The sequence below is a fragment of the Uranotaenia lowii genome, chromosome 3 (assembly GCF_029784155.1).
Source record: "Uranotaenia lowii strain MFRU-FL chromosome 3, ASM2978415v1, whole genome shotgun sequence".
In the NCBI taxonomy this organism is placed as follows: domain Eukaryota; kingdom Metazoa; phylum Arthropoda; class Insecta; order Diptera; family Culicidae; genus Uranotaenia; species Uranotaenia lowii.
In genome coordinates this window covers 65,984,015-65,992,965 of record NC_073693.1, presented here as the reverse complement: position 1 = coordinate 65,992,965, position 8,951 = coordinate 65,984,015, and the positions used below count along the sequence as shown (strand labels likewise).

At 31.7% G+C, this 8,951-nt stretch overlaps 1 protein-coding gene across 2 annotated transcripts in view; it reads left to right on the top strand.

The window, feature by feature from the left end:
* Positions 1-8,951, top strand: part of LOC129757550 (uncharacterized) — a 40,126-nt gene continuing 31,175 nt past the window's right edge. For both annotated transcript variants that reach the window (XM_055754821.1, XM_055754818.1), the window contains exon 1: positions 1-438. The gene's annotated coding sequence lies outside the window, so the exon portion shown is untranslated. The remainder of the gene's footprint in view (positions 439-8,951) is intronic.

Below are 8,951 nucleotides of genomic sequence, written 5' to 3'. Positions count from 1 at the left end.
GCTGGTGCAATAAGCCTAGTTAAGTTCCGATCGTCCGTCCGGGCGCGTGTTGTCATTTATTTTGCCGATTGCAGATTGCGGAAATTTAAACTGAACGAGACTGGGGGGGATTCATCTTTGTTATTGTTTGGCTTTGATGTGGGAGTACTGTGCGAGCTTCTAGGGTGCTCTCAGATATGTTGCTAGTTTTTGTATAGCTTAGAGCAAAACCAGTAAACACGTGAATCGGTTGATTTATTCTTACTTATGACAAGAGTCATTAGCAATTCAAGTGATCCCCAAACAACAAAGGTGAAGAGAAGTGGTTATACGATTCGATCTGGCTGTGTAGCTTAGGGATGCTGAATGAGTACCGAATAGTGATTATAGCAGTTCAAGAGGTTTAAAAATCAGTATTTGCTGAGCGAAACGTGGTGACTTAACCTTTTTCATTGATTGGTAAGTGATAGCTTAATTTTAGTTTCAAGTGAACTGTATCGTTATCCATAATTATGAATCATAACGCGCAAGATAAGAAATCTGTTACATGCAACTGAACGAGAATGTGGCTGATTCGGTGAATCGATCGATTCCATCATTGTTTGTTTTCTGATAGTGAATGTGTGATAACCACCATGAAACTTCATGAAACTCTCACAAGATGCGTCAATTTTGAGTTGTAATCAAATTTAAAACCTCAATTGGATGGAATAGCTGTAAAAAGTAATTTCCTATCAACTTGTAAAGTACTAATTGTAACCTTTCATTGAAAGCTATAATTTTCGAAACAAACCAGTGTTCAATATCCAATTGTCTACTCACTGTAAAAGCTTAGTACCTACTTCATTACAAATTCTGCACACCCCACAGTCTGTCATTGGCTGCGGTGTGATAATGAAATTGATCGTTGAGGTACTTTACCGGTTTTTTCTTTCGTCGTTGGTATCATACCAGCCCGGTAAGTATCGGAGTGCAGTTTTGTGACTTATCGCGCAGAGTTGTCAGGGTCTTTGCCATGGTTCCCTCTTCTTTGTGGGTGTGGGTGTGACGACGCGTGCTCGCATACCAAGTATCTACTAGCTAATATCTCAGTAATTTAGCTTAAAACCGCATTCGGTGCTGACAAATCTGGGGAATTTTTCGCAGATGAACTGCTGTTGTTTTCGTTTTACGATACCGGTGGTGCGATGATGAGAGAGTCGGTCGAACAATCAATCTTGGATAAAGCTTGTTCGGTGACTCAAGGATTATATTGGAAGGGGGTTGTAAATGTAATCATAGCGGATTCAATTTTGATAGTTTTTGAAAATGTCATAAAGTTTTGATGAAACAGGTGTATAAAATAAAGCCTTTGAGTTTGCAAGATTTTAGGTAATAGCTGATTTTTTTTGAAGGCAATGAACCCAAGTAACATTTAGAGTTTTATAGCACGCTTCTAGATCAAGTTTTGGTTTTATAAGGTTCTTGAGGAGTTTTACAAAACTATTAGTGTTACTTGGGAATTCAAATATATACCTTGTTTTTTTTACCAGGTTATCAATAGTTCAAATCCCCTTTTTATCCAAATATTTTTCGAATAATTTTGTACTATCATCATAGTGTCTCTGATGAGTCCATTTTCATTAAGTTTTAAATTTTTTGTTTTCGGCCCTTTACACCAAAATAACTGTTCCGGGTTAAACTGTTTTTTTTAATTAAAGATTTCCAGTTCGCAAAATATTTATTATTTGGCTTATTTATCATGATCATTGATTGATGTTGTCGAGAATAAGAAAGTACAACACTACCATTTGAGAAACGTTCAGAGGAAAAAAAATCATGATCCTGCTTCACAACGCTTTTTCCACTTTCATCAAACTGAACATCGAACTGGTATAATTAGAGTTGCCTGAGTCTAATAGAACCGGACGTTTGGGTTCGAAATATGTGTTTTCCTTCTTTTTTATAGGAATGTAACTTGTCATTTTTCCTCGAATCAACACATTTAACATGTGTTAACGGCACGTTGCAGGGCCGGGTGAATCTGGGTTATATTATATTAGAACCTGGAAAATACGGCTTTCATATTTATTTTATTTTTTTTAAATCGTTTTTGGACACAAAATTCAAAAATTTTAGTTACCGTAAACTGGGGGAACTTTGATCAACATGCAAAACGTTAAAATATCTGAATACTGTTTACTACGTTTGAAAGCCTATAAATTGAGTTACAAATAGGCTTAATTTGGTTTTTATTAGACAATTTTTTATATTACTTAAAATGTAATTTAAAAATCTTAAAATATCTTGTTTTTAGGCTCACAAACAAACATCTCTCCTGATCAAATCTAAGCATTTAGGAGCAAATGGGTTGTTTTATGTGAAAGTTCAACCATTTTCTTTGTTTAGGTTTAGTTTAAGTGTTATTTTTATGGTCTTTTGGTGATATTTTTTGGATATTGGAAAAAACGGCGATTTTCCATAAGAAAGTGTATATAGTAAAAATGGCTAAAAACCCTATCAAATGGTTTAATTTGAAGAAAAAAAAGAACATATGAACAGTGCGAGGACATAAGGAATTGTATAAGGGCAAAATTTCATTTGTTTTTGAGCCCAAAAATTGAGAAATGTTCATAATTTTTACCCCTAGATGTAGCATCATAGTCCATGTTTTGATTATAAATGTTTTTGAAAAAAAAGTTTAAAAACTCAGTATAGTCTTAACAAAAATTACTGTTACTAATAATTATGCATTGTGTGCTAAATGGCACCATAAAAATAATTTTGAAGATGTTGAGATACGTTGAAACAATAGTGATCAAAGTTACCCCGAAACTCGAAATCTGGTTTTGTAACAAACGTTTAATTATAACCACCAATGTCGTTTCAATTTACTTCAGTCAATGATCATGTTTTATACTCCTCACCTCAGTAAGTGTTTTTAAATTACGAAAAAACAACCCCTTCCAAAATATTCAAAAATGAATGAAAAAAGTGATTAAAGTTCCCCCAGTTTACGGTACTCTATTGAAGTAATTTGATTGTTTTTTGAAAAAATGTCAATAATGTGGTGCAAAATTCACGCTTTTTAAACGAATTTTGGGCAACCAGCTTATTTCGGACCTTTCCCAAATTGTGTTCTAATATTCGGGATGGTCCTGGTTGAACCGAGTAATCCTATTTCAATACATCTTTGAATCAAACTCATTCTATAAATTCCCAAAATATAAAAATGTAGAAAGTGTAGAAATGTGAATAAAATAAGATTCTCCAACTTTCAAGTTTTGAAAAAAATATTTTTTATCCACAAATATGGACAACGACAATTTACTCAGAGAATTTGATTGGAACAGAGCATTTTTTATGTCGTTCTTTCAGTGTATAAATGTTAAAAATTTTGAAAAAAAATCCATTCGGAATAAAAAATCATAAAACTCACCCACAAGATGCTCAATAAATTCAAATACAAATCAATATTCTGTAAATTTTGTCAATTTTGTCAATTTTGCCAATTTTGTCAATTTTGTCAATTTTGTCAATTTTGTCAATTTTGTCAATTTTGTCAATTTTGTCAATTTTGTCAATTTTTTTCAATTTTGTCAATTTTGTCAATTTTGTCAATTTTGTCAATTTTGTCAATTTTGTCAATTTTGTCAATTTTGTCAATTTTGTCAATTTTGTCAATTTTGTCAATTTTGTCAATTTTGTCAATTTTGTCAATTTTGTCAATTTTGTCAATTTTGTCAATTTTGTCAATTTTGTCAATTTTGTCAATTTTGTCAATTTTGTCAATTTTGTCAATTTTGTCAATTTTGTCAATTTTGTCAATTTTGTCAATTTTGTCAATTTTGTCAATTTTGTCAATGTTGTCAACTTTGTCAATTTTGTCAATTTTGTCAATTTTGTCAATTTTGTCAATTTTGTCAATTTTGTCAATTTTGTCAATTTTGTCAATTTTGTCAATTTTGTCAATTTTGTCAATTTTGTCAATTTTGTCAATTTTGTCAATTTTGTCAATTTTGTAAATTTTGTCAATTTTGTCAAATTTGTCAATTTTGTCAATTTTTTCAATGTTGTTTTGACTATATTTTTCACGTTGTCAATTTTGTCAGTTTTGTCAAGTTCGTCAATTTTTTCAATTCTGTCAATTTTTCAACTTTTGTTTTTGTCAATTTTGCCAATTTCGTCAAATTTGTCAATATTTGACAATTTTGTCATTTTTTCTTAATTTTGTCATTTATCGATTTTGCTCATTATCTTACTTTATTAAATTTGGTCTCTAGTCAATTTGAAGGTTTTTTTCTGGAATCAACAGAGTGTTTGAGCTGTTTATTATAGTGAAAAAATATTTAAATTTTATTAGATTTTCATAGAGTTATTCAAGTGTCGTATTCCTTTTATGAAAATGTACTTCGGAAATGTCTGCTCTTATGTAATTCTGTTTTCACGTTTTTCGTTAATTTTTGTAAAACTTTTTTTTTTCGTGGGATTGTCTTGCAGCTTCCCAAATGCTCTAATCTGTACTATGGAGGACTAGGTTTGGTTATTACACGTTATTTTATTCCATTGGCTTTACCAAGCGGGATTTCGGATCGACTCTCAACCCGTCATTATCAATTGGAACGAAAAACTTTGATCGCGCAACCATGTGCAGATTTATCTAGAAAAGTACAGATTTTTGGACTCATTTTTAATTAATTTCCTGATTGTCATACTCGATTTGACAACTTCAGTTGGCGCTCCCCTCTTCTACTCATGGGAATTTTCGCATTATGAAAGCGAGTCCATATTTTGATCATCTTGATTATTGATTGCTGTATATTGCTATATCAAGCTAAATGGATACGTTTTTTGGAGTGATCATTTTTATGATATTCACTATGAATTAAAAAATTTCAAACTATTTTTTTCATTCTTTTATAGTTTGAAGAGGAAAAAAAATCCAATATTTTAAGTTAAAAATAAATTTAATTGTGCAGTCCAGTTTCCCAAAAATGTCGAGAATAAATGTACAAAAATTTACAGTAATACACACAGACATTTGATAGGTACCTATAAAGGTATATCTAAGACCCATAATTAAAAACCTCCCAAATCGACCGATAACTATACCTTTAGACAGGCAAAAAAAAGTATTCGATCGAAAAAGTTATTCAATAATGATCAATCGCAACATTTCACAGTGGTCCAAACGGGCCTGAAGTGGAACCTTTTTCCTGATGCTTTTGTCTTTCATTTTAGCTCTTAGATGTCCTCAGAACATTTGCTAGCCGTTTCCCATAACGTGAAAGTATCAAAAATTATATAAACTTAATTTTTTTGGTCAGATAAATTTTGACTGCCAGCTATTTGGCCTCTGTTTGGAAAATGCAAAATCTATTCTTGATCTAGGGGTTGAAACACATCGCGCTAGCCGTGGTAAAGAGATTTTAGGCACTCAGGTTTCTTCGCCGAAGCAAGAGGGATTTTGCTGAAACTTATGCACTGGAAGCAATATATTAAGCTAGAAATCTAGAATCCAGAAAGCCAAAATCTCTATTTCTTCGATAAAAACAAACAGTTCAACAAATTTATGCCAACCCTTCTCAAAAAACGGGCCCGTGGAGACAAGTAGTTTCTTCCTAAATTTGTAGTACTCGCCCCATTTTACCCAAGGAGTTCGTAATGTTAAGGAAAAATAAAGCTTGAAATTGTGATAACTTCGAAAGGAAAGGCCGTAGCACTCTCTGTGGCCGTAGGGACTTCAAATCTAGTGCAAAATGTGCATTTTGAGTGTCTCAACTCAACAAATGCTATGAACATTCAATTCATGCTTATTCAAAATTAACAATAGTTGAGTATAAAAAACACTTTTTAAGTATGTTTTCAACTTAAGCATTATAACTCTGCACTAAATAAAGATAGAACACTCATTTTTTTCAGCAAAGTTTCATATTTTGATGATACCTACAATTTTGTAAAACAAATTTTGTCTCCATATCATCAAAAATAAAAGTAAGTATTTTTATTTTTTTTAGTAGGCTGTGACTCATTTTTGTTACTTTCACGTTATGGGGAACAGTCCAACTAGCAGAACTTCTGAGGACATCTAACAGCTAAAATGAAAGACAAAAGCACTAAGAAAAAAGTTCCACTTCAGGCCCCTTTGGCCCACTGTTTATTTGTTTTAGAAAGCTTTTATGTGTATGTCTCATATGTGTGTATGTGCAAATCGAAAGATTTGCTTTAATTCAACCACGGTAAAAATAAAGCTCAAATACTGGTATTTCGATAGCAACTTTTTGTCTTTTTCATAGAGCGTTTTTGACTTACTATTCAAATTCAAGGGCTCAAAGGATTTTCAAATTGAGAACTAATGACAAAATGTAACAGCATTTTTTTTTTAATTTTTGTGAGATATCAGATTGATTGTAGAACAATGCCATTTTTTTACATTTGATCTTAGCAAGACATACAAGCTTCGAAAAATAGTATCAAGTATTCTGATTCACCCTTATCTATAATAAGAAAAACTGATTTCCTCGGCTATTTTTTATTTTTGTTTCGCTCCATTGATCAACCAATCCCTCCGTATCCATCGTCATACAGTACCCGGTACATAAAGAAGCAGTTTGACATGCAGTGTATCCCTCCCCCATTGAACACTTATGCTCTATGGCTTTTATTGATCTGGACTCTGGACACTGCATGGCCCCCATCATCAATCTATTTTCTATAGAATAAGGTTGTCAGATTGCCCTGTTTTTTTTTCGGGTTTGCTCGTATATTTAATACAAAATTTAGGAACAGTTCAGCCCGGCCCGGTTGCTCGGATTTCATTGTAAACAGCTCGGATTTTGCCCGTATTTTTCACTTAATTTGGTAAATCAAACAGAAAAAGAAGAACAACATGTGTTGTTACAATTAATGTCTCCAAAACGAAATTTATTAAACAAGTTTTATAAAAATAACCATAAAAAGTTTTTTGGAAGCCTTAAATACAATTTTAAATCTTTTGATGAATTTTGATAAAAAAAACTATTCTTTTTTTTGTATTCTCTAGGTTCAAAAAAAATTTGCCCAGATTTTTGGTCGTCAATTTTAGAATCAAATGCCCAAATTTTGCCAAGTTTTAATATATTTTAAATTGGCCGGATTTGTCCTGGTCGAATTCTGGCAACCTTACGATAGAAGCTACAGGAAATATGCCAATGGAAGTAAGGCAGGAAAAAGTTATAAATACCCCATTTAAACCGGATGCTGCTCCAGAGCTTTCATTGTCCGACAGTAAAAGCAATACAAGGGTGTTTTTTTTTGTTTTCAAACTTCGATGCGGTCAAAAATTTTAATAAAAATTCTTTCTGATACAAAATTAAAATTAAAGATTCATACTTTTACACAAACAAAAGTCTTAGTATTTACAATTATGATCAAAACCATATCTTTTGTTAAGAATAAACAGTTTGGAAACAAATAAAAAGACAAAAAACCCTCCTTCAAAAGCCATAACGCTCGGTTAACCCAAGTTGATAAATAAATCATGGCTTTTATCACCTTCTAAAATGCCATGTGTGTGGCGCGGCTCAAAAGACCTTCCTGTTTCCAAGTTTTCAAACATTAAACGTTGATGATTGCAGCTCAGCTTCTCAATTTCGTAAAGGTCGGGAACGGATTGCGATAATTTCATTCACGCGAGAATGAAGATAAAATCTTGCGCGATTTTCATTGTTTCAACTGGAATAAAATGATATCATGTGAAATAAGGGTAAAAGCAGTGGATAATCTTGCTGAACAAGAATGAGAATTCAGAACTCTGATCTTATGTTTTAAAAACCTGAAATCTGTGTTTAATTCTTGATTTTTAATTTTCAAATGTGAATTAAAATTTCGGCTCCGGTTTTGAGTTTTGAATCTAAATTTTTAATTTGAATTCTGATTCTAAATTCTGAATGTAAATGCAAAAGTTTAGTTTTCTAATCTCACTCAGCTCTGCTGATGTAAAAATTTGATCCGGTAATTAATAAATGGTGAAAACAGCGAGTTTGTAAATCGTTCCAAGAAAAGCATTTTTACAATTTTCATCGACGTTTAAAATTGCCTTTAATTTTCCTGGTTTATCAAAAGTTTACATTCAGGCGCTTTCTGATGCGATGCGATGATCGCAACAACTGAAATGAATTTGTCTACAAATAACAATTTCACCTTCCTACCTGAATCGTCATTCCAATATATGTACTGAGGAACTAATATTTTTGAGAGACCAAGTGTGTTGTATAGAAATGGTTATCAAATTATCGAAGAAGAACTAAAATCTGAGTCCAAAATATCGGTTTATTGAAAAATGAAATACAGCGAAGCAAAGCCAAAATTGGATGTCATTGTTTTCTGAATAAGATTATTTGTTCTACAGGAATATCATCAATAGGTCAATATTCACATCGGACCCAATCATATTTATACATCGTCGGGTAGATTTATTCTTGACGATTCCAAAGATCAAAGAAACACTTAAATGAAGCATAATTGGAGAAATTATAGGTTATTCAGAAATAAAAATGTTTTTCGGGACTTTATTCATTTAGAATCAACTACAGATTACCGGTTTAAACTTATCTACAAAATTTAAAAATATTGGGAAACTTGAATAATTTACCAACAAAATTAATCAAATGTCATCAAAATAGGTCAAAAGTTTCCGAAACGGAAATTTGGCGAACAGCTTTCGAGGATTATAAAAGAACTTCAGTAAATTTGTATTCCAGTTTTTTCACAAGAGTATTAGTAGAATAAAAACTGGTAATCAATTGCGATGTTCAAATCTGATTTATTTAATAATCTTGTATACGGATTGAATGTACCTACAATTTTAATTTGAAACTCATTTTTTTAAAGAATCTGCAATATAAAAATATTAAACAACAACCAATAAAACATGATTCAGTTAAATTGAAGGATAAGAAAAAAAATTATTAACAAAAAATAATCATGAATAATTTATCTCACAATTTGATCAT